The sequence below is a fragment of the Pan troglodytes genome, chromosome 7 (genome assembly GCF_028858775.2).
Source record: "Pan troglodytes isolate AG18354 chromosome 7, NHGRI_mPanTro3-v2.0_pri, whole genome shotgun sequence".
In the NCBI taxonomy this organism is placed as follows: Eukaryota; Metazoa; Chordata; class Mammalia; order Primates; family Hominidae; genus Pan; species Pan troglodytes.
The window spans coordinates 70575397-70594314 of record NC_072405.2 but is presented as its reverse complement, the minus strand read 5'-3'; the positions used below and the strand labels follow the sequence as shown (position 1 = coordinate 70594314).

General features: G+C 42.5%; 1 long non-coding RNA gene across 3 annotated transcripts in view; it reads right to left on the bottom strand.

Annotated features, from left to right (window-relative positions):
- Positions 1-18918, bottom strand: part of LOC104007614 (uncharacterized) — a 41835-nt gene that overhangs the window by 3451 nt on the left and 19466 nt on the right. The window contains exons 3-5 of one of the 3 annotated variants that reach the window (XR_010159595.1): positions 5058-7070; positions 3345-3766; positions 515-629 (exon numbers count right to left, since the gene is read on the bottom strand). This is a non-coding gene — a long non-coding RNA (uncharacterized LOC104007614). Of the gene's footprint in view, positions 1-514; positions 630-3344; positions 3767-5057; positions 7161-18918 lie in introns of all 3 variants that reach the window. The other 2 variants (XR_010159594.1, XR_681879.5) reach the window with 2 other exon arrangements.

The window sequence follows — 18918 nt, the reverse complement described above, 5'->3', positions numbered from 1 at the left end:
CAGCAAAGAACATATTTACATAGGTATTCATTGATATAAAATATTGGATTTTAGCCAAAAAATTCTTAGCCCAGAAGGTAATATATTATGGGAATTATTTCTTTCATTATGTACCTTTCTATAATGTATCTAACATTATCTTTTAAAATGTGTGCATTAAAAATAAAACAATATATACTTAATTTTGTTAAATCACTTTAAAGTTCTCTCTAAAGTGCTCTGTAAGAGGAACTGTGGGTGAAGGAACCAGCTAAAGTTTTGGGTTTATTTTGCTGCTCATAAAGATGGCCTGGGCCCTCCACCCCCAAGGCGTCCACATCCCAGGCGCTGCGGAGTCCTCCTAGGAAGAAAGCCCAGCGCCCTGGGGACGAGGACGGCCCACCCCGCACACACTATTCTTTCCACGCCTCCCCTGGCCCCCACTCCCCAAGCCCCCAACTCTGAAGGAGGTGCTTCTCCCCACCTGCCCACCTCCTCCCTCAACCCCCAGCCCGCAGCCCGCAGTTCCCGACACCTGTTCTTGTAGATTTCAGACTGGTCTTTTCTCTTCAGCGGGAGCCTCCGCTGCAGCTCCCACGTGTTCCCCTGGACGCAGCTTTGTGTATCATCCCGACATCCTCATCTGGGGTCTGGTACAAGGGGTTAGAGAAGATGCAGTTACTCCAGGAGCTCAGGCGCACCTGGCCCTTCTGGCTCTCCACAGCCAAGATCATCTTCATGGCCCAGCTATTGGCTTCAGAGACGCCACAACTCGCCCTCGCCCTTCCCCCAGGCCAGCCCCCACCCCGCCCCCATCCGGCCCAGCACCAGAAAGCAAGGCAGTCTGGCCCAGACCTCAGACAGGGACCCTCCAACTTCTCGGACAGGGACGTCTCCAACCTCTCGGAGAATAAATAATATACGGAGCAGAGCAGTTGGGCCCCAGCGCCCATGGGACCTCAAAAGGCAACCGCCTTGCGCGTGGCCAGAAACTGCGTGTGGCCAGAAACCGCCCTGAGCCGAGCACTCGCCGGCACCGCATGCAGGTGGCAGCTGCTGCTGAGACGCCTGTGGACTGGCCGAGCTCCCTAGAGCGGAGCGCGCGGTCCCAGCTGTCTCAGGGCCCGCCTAACGACGCTGCCCCCTGCAGCTGCTCCTCCCTTGCCCTCTTTTGAGCGCGAGCTCTTGAGTGTTGGGCACTGTGCAGCCGCCTACATGGGGCTGAGCCACTGGTTCCCCCCTCCTGCAGCTGAAGGGCCGGCCGCCCGAATTAGGGGCTGCTGGGGCATCTGGCCAGGGGTCCGCGCTGCTGGTGGCTCGGGCAGCGTTGAGGGTTGCCACCCCTGCGGCCGCGCGACATATGCAGATGACAGCTGCAGCTGAACCCAAGGCGGAGGCTGGCAAGGCTGGTCCCAGAGGGCCTTCAGGTCTCCGAGTGCACCACCCTCCCAACTGGGGTCCTCTCTTCCTTGCCCTGCGCCCAGAGAACGAGGTCGCCAGTGCTGGGGACTGTGCAGCAGCCTAAATCCGATGGCTGAGCAGCAAGTTCCCGCCCTGTAGCTGCCGGGCCAATCGCCTGAATTAGGCTCCTGGTGACGTCTGGCCCTGGGTTTCACGCTGCTGGTGGCGTGGGCACGGTGAAAGGTTGCCATCGCTGCTTTCCCGCACCGTGTGCAGGTGGCAGCTGCAGCTGAGCCCACGATGGAAGTTGGTAGGGCTGGTCCCACACAGCTGAGGGTCGCTTAGTGTACATCCCTCCAACCCCAGGTTCCACTCTTTTTTGTCCCACGCACAGAGTGTGAGGTCCTGGGAGCTGGGCAATATGCAGCAACCGGGATGGGGCTGAGTGGACATTTCTCACTCTCCTGAAGCTGCAGGGCCCACCGGGTGAATTATGCGGCCGACCCTGGGATCCTCATTGGTGGTGGCAGTGGGCAGGGCAGCGGTTGCCACCGCTGCTGCAGGGTGCCATGTGCAGGTGGCAGCTGCAACTGAGCCCATGGTGGAGATCGACTGGGCTGGTCCCAGAGGTCCTGAATGTCACCGACTGCATGGCCCTTTCACCATAGGGTCCGATATGGAATCTTGGCCAGCTCCGAGAGCTCGGCGTCGTGGGTCCTGGGCACTGTGCAGCCACTGGGATGGGGCTGAGCACCGGTTCCCATCCTCCGGCAGCTGCGGCACGGACCGCCTGAATTAGTTGAAGTGGCAGTGTCTCTCCCTGGGGTCCAGGGCTGGTGGTGCGGGCAGGGTATTGGATTGCCATCTGTGCTGCCGCGCGCCATGTGCAGGTGGCAGCTGCAGCTGAGCCCAGGCGGAGGCTGGGAGGCCTGGTCCCAGAAAGCCTGAGGTCGCCGAGTGCACCTCCCTCCCACCCTACGGTCAGCTCCTCTTTCTCCCGCGCCCTGAGCTCCGGGTCGTGTGCGCTGGAAACTGTGTGGCCGCCAGGTTCTCTTCCTGCAGCTGCCGGTTCCCTTCTTGCAGCTGTGCTGCCAACCGCCTGAATTAAAGCCCTGGTAGCCTCTGGCCTTGTGTTTTTCACTGCTGGTGGCGCGGGCAGTGTTGGGGGTTGCCATCTCTGCTACCGAGCCCTATGTGCAGGTGACAGCTGCAGCAGAGTCCTTGGTGGAGGCTGGCAGGGCTGGTCCCAGACAGCCTTAGGGTCCCCGAGGACACCAGCCTCCCATTCTAGGCTCTGCTGCTCCTCCCATTCTAGGGTGTGCCCAACCCCCCATTCTAGGGTGTGCTCTTCCTTGGCACGAGGTGGCGGGTTTTGGGCACTGTGCAGCTGCCAGTATGAGGCTGAGTGGCCTTTTCCCGCCCTCGTGCTGCTGCAAGGCGGACCACCTGACTGAGGCGCGGCAGTGGCATCTGACATGGGAGTCTGCGCTGCTGGGGTCCAGAGGGGAAGCGGGAAGTTGGAGGCGCAGGGCCACTTCTATCAGTGCGCAACCTGCACGTAGCGGCTGTAGCTCAGGTACTGGCTCCGGATATGGGGCTTCCCTCAGAAGGCCTCCAGGTAGCTAAGTGTGCCTGCTGCCAGGCCTCAGGGTCCACTCCTCCTTGACCTGCATCTGGAGAGCGGCCCTGTTGCTGGGTAATCTGCAGCCAAAGACAATGGGGCTGAGCTGTGTTTTTGCCCATCGTTCCACAGCCCAGCCAGCTACCTGACTTAGCAGCCTCCATGGCATCTGGTCAGGGGATCAGTGCTCCTGGGGATCACTGAAACTAAAGTAACAATTGAATATGAGTTACCACCTACCTGCTTGGAGGTGTGAAAGAATGTTTATAAAGCAGTTAGGAGATCTCCAGAGAAAGCCAACTTAATATAAAGCAAGACTTTCTTACTAATGGGTCAGTCTCACCTTTAGGAAGTCCATGAATTTTCTCTGCAGTGATGCAAGAAGGGAAAAACAAGGCAGCTCCAGAAAGGTGAGATGTGTGAAATTAAACTGGTTATGAAGTCAGCCCAGTTTCAGGAGTTCTTTTCCTCTTCGCAGATGGATGTGAAAATCCTGGAAAGACTCCAAGGGCCACCTCTGTACTGAGAAGTGGCTTTCTAATGGACAGGTTTCGGAAAGGTTCATTATAGATATGTAGTCTCTGTCTCTGATGTCAGAGATTTTTAGTGAAAAATGTCCTTTGATCTGCAGAACCTGCTCTACCTGAAGACCAGCAACCCTTTGAAAGCGGGTGTTGAGCTAAGGATGGAGTTGCAGCATGAGATCCGAGGTGACAATGGGCTGAGGAATTTCCTCAACTACATGGAAAGAGGAACCTGAAAGCTCTACCAACCAACATGTGTATCAGTCATCATCTGTTTCTTTCTTTTTTTAATACAAATGATGTGAGTTAGAAGACATTATAGCTAACCTTACCAGGGAACTAGTAAGATTCTATTGGGATGAGCCATAGCTTGTGGCTTTGTCCATATGTGCTGTGTCTAGCAGAGAGGCATCCTTGCCTGGCTCCATTGGTAGTGGTACAGCAGGACTCTCTGCCCAGCACTGTCAGGCTTAGGTTAAGTATGAACTGATTCTCATTTTTAATAAAGCTTATCTCATCACTTAATATAGAGATCTAGCTAGCAGAGATTCTCACCCTCAATACTTCCACAGACTTTTTAACTTCTTTTATTAAAAATGTCTTATATTTTTAATAAAAGACCATCCAGCCCCATACTGGCAGCTGCACCGAGCCAGGTGTGGGGGCTCACGGCTGTAATCCCAGCACTTTGGGAGGCCGAGGCAGGTGGATCATCTGAGGTCAGGAGTTTGAGACCAGCCTGGCCAACATGGTGAAACCCCATCTCTACTAAAAATACAAAAAATTAGCCGGGCGTGGTGGTGGGCACCTGTAATCCCAGCTACTTGGGAGGCTGAGACAGGAGAATTGCTTGAATCTAGGAGGGGGAAGTTGCAGTAAGCCGAGATCTCACCATTGCACTCCAGCCTTGGTGACAGAGTAAGACTCTGTCTCAAAAAAAAGTCTTATATTTTTTAATGTATTACATTTTATATTGAACAATAATCACAAGTTCATCTTTTTGGGAGGAAGATTTAAGTCACTGTTTTGGGCATAAACTAATGAACTATGCTGAAATCTAGAGACATCCCAATGGCTTATTGTATATGGTAATATCTGCCCTTAGATTAGTCCTGGACTATTTGACTTTCATTTCTGACATTTGTTTGTTAATATTCTGACTCTTTCCTAATGGTTGCCCTTTTTACTGCTATCAATGCTTGCCTCTAATGTCTCCTGTTTCACAGTGCTATGAACTGAAAAACAAAATGATGTGGCTTGTTAGACTTGTGTGCAAATTAGGAGTCCATAGGCTTCGAGTGAGGAGGACTTGAGGGCTAGGGCACTTCTATAGGAAGAGAGAGACAGAACATGAATAAACTTGCTGACAGTCACTTTGGACACCGAGGATACCCAGAAACCTCTGCCATTTATGTTTTAGTATGGCTTCATTTATAGTTGGAAATTCCTTGTCTAAGACTCAAAAGACTTAAACACTAAGCTGTGTCCTATACTCATGAATCTCTTAACTAAAGATGAAAGCACATGCTTACCTTGATCAACACAATGAAGAACAATAAGGCTGACGTCAGAGATCTATGTTTTGATTGTAGCACAGCCACGTAATTAATAGGTTTACATTGGACTTCGATACTATTTCTTTTGGGGGTTGGGGCAATGCTATGCCATTGTAACCCCACTGTCTCCACTGAGAGGCTGGAGGTGGGGAGCTTCTTCTCTGAGTAGCAGGAGATGGCAAAGCCCTACTTTGAGAGGCTGAAGACAGTGAGCTCCTCCTCTGAGAAACTGGACATGGTGACTCTCTCCTCTGAAAGGCTGGAGACAATGAGTTTCTCCTGAGAGGCTGGAGATGGCAAGTCTTTTTTTTCCTGAGAGGCTGAAGAAAATTACGCCCTTCTATGAGAGACTGGAGATGGTGAGTTCCTCCTTTGAGAGGCCGGAGGCAGCAAGTTTCTTCTTTCAGAGGCTGGAGATGGTAAGTTTCTTTCCTGAGTGACTGGAGATGAAGATTTCCTCATCTGAGAGGCTGCAGACAGTTTCTTCTTTGAGAGGCTGGAGATGGCAATTTTCTCCTTTGAGAGACTGCAGACTGCAAGGTACTCTTCTGAGAGGCTGTAGATGGTGAGTTTCACCTCTGAGAGGCTGAAGATGATTAATTTATTTTCTGAGAAGCTGGAGATGGTGAGGTCCTACTCCGAGAGGCTAGAGACAAAAAGTTTCTCCTCTGAGAGGCTGGAGACAGCCAGTTTCCCTTCTGAGAGAAGGCTGGAGATGATGAGTTTCTCCTCTAAGAGGCTAAAGACTACAAGTTCCACCCTCTGAGAGGCTGGAGAAGGAGAAGTGCTCCTCTGAGATGCTGGAGATGACCAGATTTTCTTCTGAGAGGCTGGAGACTGTGAGCTTTTCTTCCAATAAAGTGGAGATGGTGAGTGTCTTCTCTGAGAAGCTGAGGATGACAAGTCTCTCTTCTGAGAGTCTGGAGATGGTGTATCCTCATTCTGAGAGGCAGGAGATGGCCAGTTTCTTTACTGGGAGGTTGGAGATGGTAAGCTTCTCTTCTCAGAAGCTCAGGATAGTGAGTTTCATCTCAGAGAGTCTGGAGACTGTGAATTCCTCCTCTGAGAGTCTGGAGACATTGAGGTCCTCCTCTGAGAGGCGGGAGATGGCCAATTCCATTTCCGAGAGGCTGGAGATGGTGAGGTTCTTTTCTGAGAGGTAGAAGATGGCCAGTTTCTTTGCTGGAAAGTTGGAGATGGTCAGTTACTCTTCTGAGAGACTCAAGATGATGAGTTTCTTCTCTTAGAGCCCAGAGACTGTGAGTTCCTCATCTAAGAGGCTGGAGAAAGTGAGGTCATCCTGTGAGAGGCTAGAGACATGAAGTCCCCCTGTGAGAGGCTGGAGATAGTGAGATCCCTCTGCAAGAGACCAGAGATGGTTAGTTTCTTTTCTGAGAGGCTGGAGACAGTGAGTTTTTTCTCTGAGAGGCGAAGACAGTGAGTCTCTCCTCTGAGAGGCTGGGGAGTGTGAGTCTCTGTGATTGGCTGGATATGGTGAGTTCTTCCTCTCAGAGGATGGAGTTGGTGAGTTCTTTTTCTGAGAGGCTGAAGACAATGAGGTCCTCTTCTCAGAGGCTGGAGATGGCCTTTTTTTTCCCAAGAGGCTGGAGACAGCAAGGTTTTCTTCTTCTAAGAGGCTGGTGACCGTTTCTCCTCTGAGAGGCTAGAGACAGCAAGTTTCTGTCTAGGAGGCTGGAAACAGTAAGTTTCTTCTCTGAGAGGCTCAGGATGATAAGTTTGTCCTCTGAGATGCTAGAGACTGTGAATTCCTTTTCTGAGAGGCTAAAGACAACCAGTTTCTCCTCTGAGAGGCTGCAGATGGTGAGTTATTTTCCAGAAGCTGGACATGGTGAGTTTCTCTTGTGAGAGGCTGGAGATGGAAAGGTCATTCTCTGAGAGGCTGGAGACAGCCAGTTTCTCCTCCAAAAGCTGGTGATGATGAGTTTCTCCTTTGAGAGGCTGGAGACATTGGGGTCCTCTTCTTAGAGGCTGCAAAAGATAAGTCTCTCATCTGACAGTCTGGAGACAGTGAGTCTATTCACTACGAAGTAGGAGATGGCCAGACTCTCCTGTGAGAAACTGGAGATGGTGAGGTTTATTTATTTATTTATTTATTTATTTTTTCTGTGAGAGGCTGGAGACTGTGTGTTTCTGCTCTGAGAGGCTGGAGATGGTGTGTTTGTTCTCTAAGAGTCTCAAGACGATGAGACCTCTGTCAGAGATCTTGGCCAGAGCAAATTGCTTGCTGGCATTGGGGTTGGAGGGAAGGTGAGGAAGAGTGAGGGTGAGCTGTGGTGTTATTGAAGTTGGTAGTCACAGCCATGAAAAAGATCTTTGCTGTAAAGAGCCAGAAGTGCCAGGTGCCCCTGAGCTCCTTCTGTGATAACATCTTCTTATAACATCAGTGCAAAATTCCAGTTGAGAACTTCAGGAAGATTCACAAATCTTCCATCCAGAAAAAAAAGTACGGAAGCTGAAGCAGATCCTTATGCTCAAGAGAAAAAACTTGTATGAAACAGACAATAAGAAGAGGTAACAGGAACTGCCAACTGGGGGCTGCAGACAACAAGAGGAGCTGGGTGGATGTAAGAGAAGCACCCCATCAGAGTTGGGAGGCTTTGTGGGAAGACATAGAAAAAGAAACATCTGACAAGATGCAATATTTGGCAGAAAGAACATTTAAGAAGATTGCATGTGTGTCAGAAGAAACATCTGAGAAGACTGCATCATCAGCAGAAGAAATATCAGACAAGATTGAACATTTGGCAGAAGACACATCAGATTAAATATTTGGCAGGAGAAAAACCTGACAATATTGAATGCTTGGGAAAAGAAACATCTGACATAATTGAATGTTTGGCAGAAGAAGGGCATCCACCATTGCTGAGGCTTGAATAGGTAGTTTTATCCTCACAGTGTAAACAAAGCCACTGGGAACTTTGAACTGGACAGAGCCCACCACAGCTCAGCAAGGCCGCTAAGGCCAGACTACCAGATTTCTCCTCTCTGGGCAGGGCACCTCTGAAAAGAAAGGCAGCAGCCCCAGTCAGGGACTAATAGATGGAACCTCCATCTCCCTGGGACAGAACACCTGGGGAAAGGGGTGGCTGTGGGCACAACTTCAGCAAACTTAAACGTCCCTGCCTGATGACTCTGAAGAGCGTGCAGTGAACCTCCCAGCTCAGCGTTCGAGCTCTGCTAAGGGTCAGACTGCCTCCTCAAGTGGGTCCCTGACCCCTGTGTATCCTGACTGGGAGATACCTCCCAGTAGGGTCTGACAGACACCTCATACAGGAGAGCTCTGGCTGGCATCTGGCATGTGCCCCTCTGGAACAAAGCTTCCAGAGAAAAGAACAGGCAGCAATCTTTGCTGTTCTGCAACCTCCGCTGGTGATGCCCAGGAAAACAAGGTCTGGAGTGGATCTCCAGGAAACTCCAGCAGACCTGCAGCAGAGGGGCCTGACTGTTAGAAAGAAAACTAACAAACAGAAAGGAATAGCAGGTCCACTCAGAGGCCCCATCTGAAGGTCACCAACATCAAAGACCAAAGGTAGGTAAATCCACAAAGACGGGGAGAAACCAGCACAAAAAGTCTGAAAATTCCAAAAGCCACAACATTTCTTCTCCTCCAAAAGATCACAACTCCAGCAAGGGAACAAAACTGGATGGAGAATGGGTTTAATGAATTGACAGAAGTAAGCTTCAGAAGGTGGGTAATAACAAACTCCTCCTAGCTAAAGGAGCATGTTCTAACCCAATGCAAGGAAGCTAAGAACCTTGATAAAAGGTCAGAAGAATTGCTAACTAGAATAACCAGTTTAGAGAAGAACACTAATGACCTGATGGAGCTGAAAAACACAGCATGAGAAATTTGTGAAGCATACACAAGTATCAATAGCTGAATTGATCAAACAGAAGAAAGGATATCAGAGATTAAAGGCCAACTTAATGAAATAAACTGAGTTGTGGAGAATGGAACCAAGTTGGAAAACACTCTTCAGGAGATTATCCAGGAGAACTTCCCCAACCTAGCAAGACAGGCCAACATTCAGATTCAGATTCATGAAATACAAAGAATACCACAAACACACTCCTTGAGAAGAGCAACCCCAAGGAACATAATCATCAGATTCACCAAGGTTGAAGTGAAGGAAAAAAGGTTAAGGGTAGCCAGAGAGAAAAGTCAGGTTACCCACAAAGGGAAGCCCATCAGACTAACAGCAGATCGCTACAGAAACCCTGCAAGCCAGAATAGAATGGAGGCCAATATTCAACATTCTTAAAGAAAATAATTTTCAACCCAGAATTTCATATCCAGCCAAAGTAAGCTTCATAAGTGATGGAGAAATAAAATCCTTTACAGACAAGCAAATGCTCCGAGATGTTGTCACCAACAGGCCTGACTTACAAGAGTTCCTGGAGGAAGCACTAAACATGGAAAACAACAACTTGTACCAGCCACTGCAAAAACATACCAAATTGTAAAGATCATCAACACTATGAAGAAATTGCATCAACTAGTGGGCAAAATAACCAGCTAGCATCATAATGACAGGATAAAATTCACACATAACAATATTAACCTTAAATGTAAATGGGATAAATGCCCCAATTAAAAGACAAAGACTGGCAAATTGGATAGAGTCAAGACCTATCAGTGTGCTGTATTCAGAAGATCCATCTTACATACAAAGACACACATACGCTCAAAATAAAAGGACGGAGGAATATTTATCAAGCACAAGGAAAGCAAAAAAAAAGCAGGAGTTGCAATCCTAATCTCTGATAAAACAGACTTTAAACCAATAACGATCGAAAAAGACAAAGAAGGGCATTATGTAACAGTAAGGGGATCAATGCATCAAGAAGAACTAACTGTCCTAAATACATATGCACCCAATGCAGGAGGACCCAGATTCATAAAGCAAGTTGTCAGAGACCCACAAAGAGACTTAGACTCCCACACAATAACAATGGGAGACTTTAACACCCCACTGTCAATATTAAACAGATCAATGAGGCAGAAAATTAACAAGGATATTCAGGACTTGAACTCAGCTCTGGAGCAAGCAGACCTAAGAGACATCTACAAAACTCTCCACCTTAAATCAACAGAATATACATTCTTCTCAGCGCCTGATCGCACTTATTCTAAAGTTGACCACATAAGTGGAAGTAAAACACTCCTCAGCAAATGCAAAAGAACAGAAATCATAATAAACAGTCTCCCAGATCACAGTGCAATCAAATTAGAACTCAAGATTAAGAAACTCACTCAAAACCACACAACTACATGGAAACTGAACAATCTGCTCCTGAAGGACTATTGGGTAAATAACGAAATGAAGGCACACATAAAAATGTCCTTTGAAATCAGTGAGAACGAAGACCAGTGTACCAGAATCTCTGGGACACATTTAAAGCAGTGTGTAAAGGGAAATTTATAGCACTAAATGCCCACAAGAGAAAGCAGAAAAGATCTAAAATTGACACCCTAACCTCAAAATTAAAAGAACTAGAGAAGCAAGAGCAAACAAATTCAAAAGCTAGCAGAAGACAAGAAATAACTAAGATCAGAGCAGAACTGAAGGAGATAGAGACATGATAAACCCTTCAAAAAAATCAGTGAACCCAGGAGCTGCTTTTTTGAAAAGATCAACAAAATACAGCACTAGCCAATTAATAAAGGAGAAAAAAGAGAAGAATCAAGTAGATGAAATAAAAAAGGATAAAGGGGATATATCACTACTGATCCCACAGAAATACAAACTACCATCAGAGAATACTAGAAAACTCTCTATGCAAATAAACTAGAAAACCTAGGAGATATGAATAAATTCCTGGACACATACACCCTCCCAAGTCTAAACCAGGAAGAAGTTGAATCCCTGAATGAACCGATAATGAGATCTGAAATTGAGGCAGTAATGAATAGCCTACCAACCAAAAAAAGTCAAGGACCAGAAGGATTCACAGCCGAATTCTACCAGAGGTACAAAGAGGAGCTGGTACCATTCCTTCTGAACTATTCCAAACAATAGAAAAAGAGATAATAAACTAGGTGTTGATGGAATGTATCTCAAAATAATAAGAGCTATTTATGACAAATCCACAACCAATATCATACTGAATAGGCAAAAACTGGAAGCATTGCCTTTGAAAACCGGCATAAGACAAGGATGCCCTCTCTCACCACTCCTATTCAACATGGTGTTGGAAGTTCTGGCCAGAGCAATCAGGCAAGAGAAAGAAATAAAAGGTATTCAAATAGGAAAAGAGGAAGTCAAATTGTCTCTGTTTGCAGATGACATGATTGTATATTTAGAAAACTCCATCGTGTCAGCCCAAAATCTCCTTAAGCTGATAAGTAACTTCAGCAAAGTCTCAGGATACAAAATAAATGTTTTAAAATTACAAGCATTCCTATACACCAATAATAGACAAACAGAGATTGAAATCACGACCAAACTCCCATTCATAATCGCTACAAAGAGAATAAAATACCTAGGAATACCACTTACAAAGGATGCGAACAACCTCTTCAAGGAGAACTACAAACCACTGCTCAAGGAAATAAGAGAGGACACAAACAAATGGAAAAACATTCTATGCTTATGGATAGGAAGAATCAATATTGTGAAAATGGCCATACTGCCCAAAGTAATGTATAGATTCAATGCTGTCCCCATCAAGCTACCATTGACTTTCTTCACCGAATTGAAAAAAAAATTACTTTAAACTTCATATGGAACCAAAAAAGAGCCCACATAGCCAAGATAATCCTAAGCAAAAAGAACAAAGCTGGAGGCATCAGGCTACCTGACTTCAAACTATACTACAAGGCTACAGTAACCAAAACAGTATGGTACTGGTACCAAAACAGATATATAGACCAATGAAACAGGACAGAGGCCTCAGAAATAACATCACACATCTACAACCATTTGATCTTTGACAAAACTGACACAAACAAGCAATGGGGAAAGGTTTCCCTATTTAATAAATGGTGCTGAGAAAACTGGCTAGCCATACGCAGAAAACTGAAACTGGACCACTTCTTTACACCTTATACAAAAATTAACTCGAGATGGATTAAAAACTTAAACATATGACCTAAAACCACAAAAATCCTTGAAGAAAACCTAGGCAATACCATTCAGGGCATTGGCATGGCCAAAGACTTCATGTCTAAAACACCAAAAGCAACGGCAACAAAAACCAAAATTGAAAAATGGGATCTAATTAAACTAAAGAGCTTCTGCACAGCAAAAGAAACTATCATCAGAGTGAACAGGAAACCTACAGAATGGGAGCAAATTTTGCAATCTACCCATCTGACAAAGGGCTATTGAAACACTGCTCTCCATTATGCTGCCTATAATGAAAATGTGTTAATGGCAGTAAGACTATTTTCATACAATGCAGACATTGAAGTGAAAGGAAAATGTTAGAGATCAACCAATGTTATCTTCAAAATATTTTTCTTAATATTGACATATGAAAGAAACAGTTATTCATATTTGGAAGCCCAAACATTACCTAAATGAAAACATTTTGAAATAACTTAATTTCAAAGATTTTACTTTAAAGATTAATATTTTTAAAAAAGTATTAGGGAGCATGGCTTTCTTTTATGAATTATATAAAATATTTAAATTTGTTAAAGGTAAAACATTTTTTCAAATATTTTTTACCACTCAATTTTTTCTTTCAATTTAGTTTAAAACAACACAGGAAATAAAAATTTGCCTGCATAAACAGAGTCAAAATGTGAATATTTTGATATTCATTATTAATTAAATACATTGTTTGGCAATTTATGAAAATTTTTAGTGTGTGTGCCCTTTGACCTAGAAATTCTTTTCCCAGGAATGTATTCTAAGAAGATAATCACAAAAGTTTACAAACATGAATAGAAAAGAAGAGTCACTGCAGAGGAGTCACTTGTAAAAGTGAAAAATAGCAACAGCCCAAATGTCATGAATAGGGAATTAATATATGGTACATCTATGCAAAAATACTGTGCAGCTATTAAGCCTATAAACCCAAAGTTTCTGACACGGATAGCAACAGACTAGAGAGTGAAAGCAATCAGGTTATAAAGCATCAGCATAAAAGATCTATTTAAACAAATTAATTTTTTGAGTGCATACATAGGGATATATAAAATATATCTAGTTAAATGCCAAAGTGGTTATCTTCACTTAAGTAAAATTTAGGGACAATTTTACATTTCTTTTATATATATTTTCTTATATTGACCAGCTTTCTTAAAAAGTATGTGGCATTTTTATGATCATAAAGGAGCAACAGAGGATCTCTCACACATTCCTCATTCACAGAAGGTCTGTATTACATATTTGACATAGTGAATTTCTTTACAAAATTAATATTGAAGAAAAGGTTTCATGGCTTCAAAATAACAACCTGAAAGCTACTCTTCTAAATTAGATTCTGGGCAACTAAAATTTTAGACACGTAAACAACAGCAAGCACTTACGGCTTGAGAGCTTTAGTTTGAGAAAAATGGCTGAACAACTTTTTGTCTTCACCCTTGAAATCTGGATGATTGAACAATTTTAAATATTTTTTTTTTTGGTAGAGATGGGGTCTCACCATGTTGCCCAGGTTAGTCTTGGATCCCAGGGCTCAAGAGATCCTCCCGTTTCAGCCTCCCCAAGTGCTGAGATTACAGGCATGAGCCATGGTGCCTGGCCTTTTAAAATGACTTAATGGAGCCAATCTAATTCACTTCAGAGTTGGATTCTCAAGTAAGTGCATTTCAAATGCACTTTCTCACCTATGGAAAGCTCTTCACAGCTCATGACCATTTGGCTAACTTCTACATTTTATATCAGATGTCTTCTCCTCTGTAAACTCCAAGTTCACTGTTAGATTAGCTCATCTCAGCTTTTTTGCTGCATATAGCACGTCTCTCATTAAACTAAAACATTAGTGCCTGATCCCTCCAGCTGTCAGCTCTGCAGAAGCAGGGGCCCACACTGCTTGGGGAATGCTGAAAAGTTTGCCAAAGTCTATGACTTATCGGCACCATCTACGTGGTGTGTTTTCATTAAAATAAATTACCTAATCAGTCAACAGTATCCAGTCACCTGGACACAGAAGAGGAGAAGTAATCACTGCAAGGTGCATAACACAGAAAGCAATGATCGGGAACCAGTTATTTCTCAAGTCAAGGCTATGATCCTAACATGTTACATGAATTTCAAAATTTAATAAACATTTTAAGTAGTCTTACAGAATTCAGGTAAATAGATTTCATACTAACTAGCCCAAAAAAGCATGACCTAAACACGTACACACACCCTTTCAAAATTCATTTTTTGTAAAACACTACTACTTAATTTCACCCTAATTTTTTTTTTTGAGAAGGAGTCTCACTCTGTTGCCCAAGCTGAAGTGCAGTGGCACTATCTCGCCTCACCACAACCTCCGCCTCCCAGGTTCAAGCGATTCTTCTGCCTCAGCCTCCCAAGTAGCTGGGACTACAGGCGTGCACCACCATGCCTAATTTTTGTATTTTTAGTAGAGATGAGGTTTTACTACGTTGGCCAGGCTGGTCTCGAACTCTTGACCTCATGATCCACCCTCTTCAGCTGCTCAAAGTGCTGGGATTACAGGCGTAAGCTACCATGCCCATCTCACACTGATTTTTAAACATTGCTCCAGTACTTAATTAGAAACAATACTTTGTGTTTGTATAACACACAGTGGTTTCTCAGTCTCTGTCTCATACTGTCTCACTGATTTCCACATCATTCTGTGAAGTAGGCCAGGAAGGTAGTATTATATGTGATGTACGTTTACCAAAAAAGTATAAAAACATCCATTCTCCTAAGTACAAGAATCTTTGAGTTTAGTTAACTTGATGAAAAAGCAGTAAAGGAGGAATAAAAGAATAAAAAAATACATGAAACGTTAAAAATAAAAAGGAAAATAGAAGTAAATCCAAGCATATCATAGTAACATTAAATGTAAATGGATTAAACAATACAATCAAAAGGCAGAGATTGTCAGACTGATAAGAAAAATGTGATCCAACTATATATATTATTTATAAGAGACACACTATAGATTCAAAGATATACATGGATTGAACGTAAAAGGTGCAGATAGTAGCCAAGACAGCTAAAGTGGTGATATGGTTTGAATGTGTTCCCCAAAAGTTCATGTGTTGAAAACTTGGTCCCCCAAGGTAGCAGTGTTGAGAGGTAGAACCTCTGCGAAGTGACTGGTAGAACCTTTGGGAAATGACTAGTAGAAACTTTGAGAGGGAGAACTTTTGGGAGGTAGAACCTTTGGGAGGCCAAGCCCTTATGAATGGATTAATTCATTCCTGGTTGTCTCTTGTGAGGCCACCACCAAGTAATACCCAGCACTACCTTGAGACTCTGTAGAGTCCCCACCAGGGAAAAGATCCTCACCAGATAAGCCCTGTAACCTTGGATTTCCCAGCCATCAGAGCTGTAAGAAATAAATTTATTTATAAATCACTTAGTCTCAGGTATTCAGTTATAGCAACAGAAAACAGAGTAAGTCAATATAGTCAATCTTATAAATATGTTTAAATATAAATATATAACACATATATATTTATATTACCATAAAAATACATGATAAATATGTACATATATATAAAGGCTAAGCTACTCTAGCCCTTAAAAAACCAAGCTCCCCAAATCAAAAAGTGCCTCCTGGATTTGTTTTGCCATTAATTGCTCACAGTGAATCAAGAACTGGAAAAAATCAGTTTCAATGCCCGTCACTGATATCACCTATGCATTTTGTAGGTAAAATCTAGGTTTGTTCTCAACAAATGCAAAAGAACTGAAATCATAACAAAAAGTCTCTTGAACCACATCACAATCTAATTAGAAATTAAGACTAAGAAATTCACTCAAAACTGCATCATTACGTGAAAACTGAATAACCTGCTCTTGAGTGAACATAGGGTAAATACTGAAATTAAGGAAGAATGCAAGAAGTTCTTTGAAACTAATGAGAACAAAGATGCAACCTACCAGAATCTCTGGGACACAGCTAAGGTAGTGTAAAGAGGGAAATTTATAGCCCACAATGAGGGAAACGAAATGCCCACATCAAAAAGCTAGAAAGATCTCGGGTCAACAACTTAACATCACAACTAAAAGAGCTAGAGAACCAAGGGTGAACAAATCCTAATGCTAGCAGAAGACAAGAAACCAAAATCAGAGCTGAACTGAAGAAGATAACGACATAAAAAATCTTTCAAAAGATAAAAAAATCCAGGAGATACTTTCTCGAAAAAGTTAATAAAATAGACAGACTTGCTAGCTAGTCTAATAAAGAATAAAAGAGATAAGATTTGAATAAACACGATCAAATACAAGGGGGATATTAACACTTACCCCAAAAAAATGCAAACAATGATCAGAGAATATTATGAACACCTCTTTGCACATGAACTAAAAAATCTAAAAGAAATGGATACATTCCTGGACATATACACCCTCCCAAGGCTGAACAGGAAGAAATTAAATCCTTTAATGGACCAAAAACAAGCTCTAAAATTGAGGAAGTAATAAATAGCCTACTAAGTAAAAAAAGCCCAGGAATAGATGAATTCACAGCTGAATTCTATCAGTTGTACAAAGAAGAGCTGGCATCATACCTACTGAAAGTATTCCAAACAATTGAGGAGGAGAAAAATCCTCCTTAACTCATCATCCTGATACCAAAACCTGGCAGAGATAACAAAAAGAAAAAAGAAAACTTCGGCTAGTATCCTTGATGCATGTCAATGCAAACATTCTCAACAAAATACTGGCAAACTGAATCTAGCAGAACGTCAAAAAGCTTATCCACCAAAAGCAAGTAGGCTTTATCCCTGAGATGCAACAACAGTCAAGCTAAGAGCCAAATCAGGAATGAACTCACATTCACAATTGCCACCAAAAGAATAAGATACCTAGGAATACAGCTAACTAGGGAGGTGAAAGGTATCTGCAAGGAAAACTACAAGGCACTGCTCAAAGAAATCAAAGATGACAAAAACAAATGGAAAAATATTCCATGCTCATGCATAGGAAGAATCAGTATCATTAAAATGGCCATACTGCCGAAAGCAATTTATAGATTCAATGCTTTTACTATTAAACTACCATTGAGACTCTTCACTGAACTAGAAAAAAATATTTCAAAATCTATATAGAACCAAAAAAGAGCCCAAATAGTCAAGCCAATCCTAACCAAAAAGAACAAAGCTGAAGGCATCATGCTGCCTGACTTCAAACTACACTACAGGGCTACAGTAACCAAAGCATGGTACTGGTACAAAAACAGAAACGCAGGCCAATGGAACAAAATAGAGAACTCAGAAATAAGTACACATACCTACAACTATCTGATCTTTGCCAAACCTGACAAAAACAAGCAATGGGGAAAGGATTCCCTATTCAATAAATGTTGCTGGGATAACTGGCTGACCATATGCAGAGGATTGAAACTAGACCCCTTCATTACATCATATACAAAAATTAACTCAAAATAGATTAAACACTTATTGTAAAACCCCAAACTATAAAAACACTGGAATTCAAGACCTTCAAATTATGAAATCGCATGTATCTCTCATTGTCTGCTAAACAGATTTTAGTATAATGGAATTGATCAGTAAAAGGAATATACATTTTAAAAATGTAATGCTTACCACCAAATTGTCCATTTGAAAGGCCATGAGCAACTTTAAGCAGCAGTATAATATCACTGCTTTTCATCTTCACAAAATTTGTGGACAGAAAACATATTTTATACCTCTTTTAAATTCCTTCTCTTACCAAGAACACAAAATACTTTTTCCTATGAGCATAGGTCACTTGCAGATCTGAAAGAACTGCTTTGCTCAATGTTAAATTAGAGTCTTTTTTTTTTTCAGGCTGATTTGAAATAATTCTCTGTAAAATGAAAATCCATATTTAATCTAATATGTGTACACGTATATGGTAAATATTTTATAAGTATGTTACCTTATGTTTTGTTATTTTTTGTTATATATAGGGTGATTTAATTTTATTTTGCTAGATCAACCTTCAGAAGGCTTGCTTGTGAGCTTCTTAGACAGGTTTTTGTCAACACAAAAATGCTTCTGTATAAATAAGGCATTTGTGTTTTCTTCTGATGTTTCTCTCATCTTACATATTTAAAATTTTCAGTCTATATTGTATGAGGAACTTATTTTTGTGGCATAAAAATCTAGCTAGTTTCCTCCAAAAAGCAGGCCTTTCATTAATGAAAATAATTCATCTTTTCCTACTAGTACAAAGTATCACCATTATCAAGTTCTGAATTCTTACATATATTTGAGTGTCCCTGGATTTTCTATTCTCTTGTATTCATTTATCTATCTTTTCAGCTGTTAGCAAACTATTTGTGGAAATTAATAGCACATTTGATATCTAGAAAGGTAAGACTTTTTTAACCGTTACAAAAATTTTCTTAATGTCATCACAATAGTGAAAGCATGTGTAATTCAAAAACGTTAAAAATTTTGATAGCTTTATTTGGTTTATGTAAAATTGAGAAAGAGCTCACATCTTGAAAAAAATGAGTCTTCTTAATTCAAGAACATGAACCATCTTCCCACTTCAAAGTGTCCTTCTAAGGTCCCTCAGTAAAGAACATATTTATGTAAGCATTTATTAATATAAAATAAATATTGGGTTTTAGCCAAAGAATTTCTAGCCCAGAAGGTGATATATTATGGGAATTATTTCTTTCATTACGTTCCTTTCTATAATGTATCTAATATTATCTTTTTAAATGTGTACATTAAAAATAA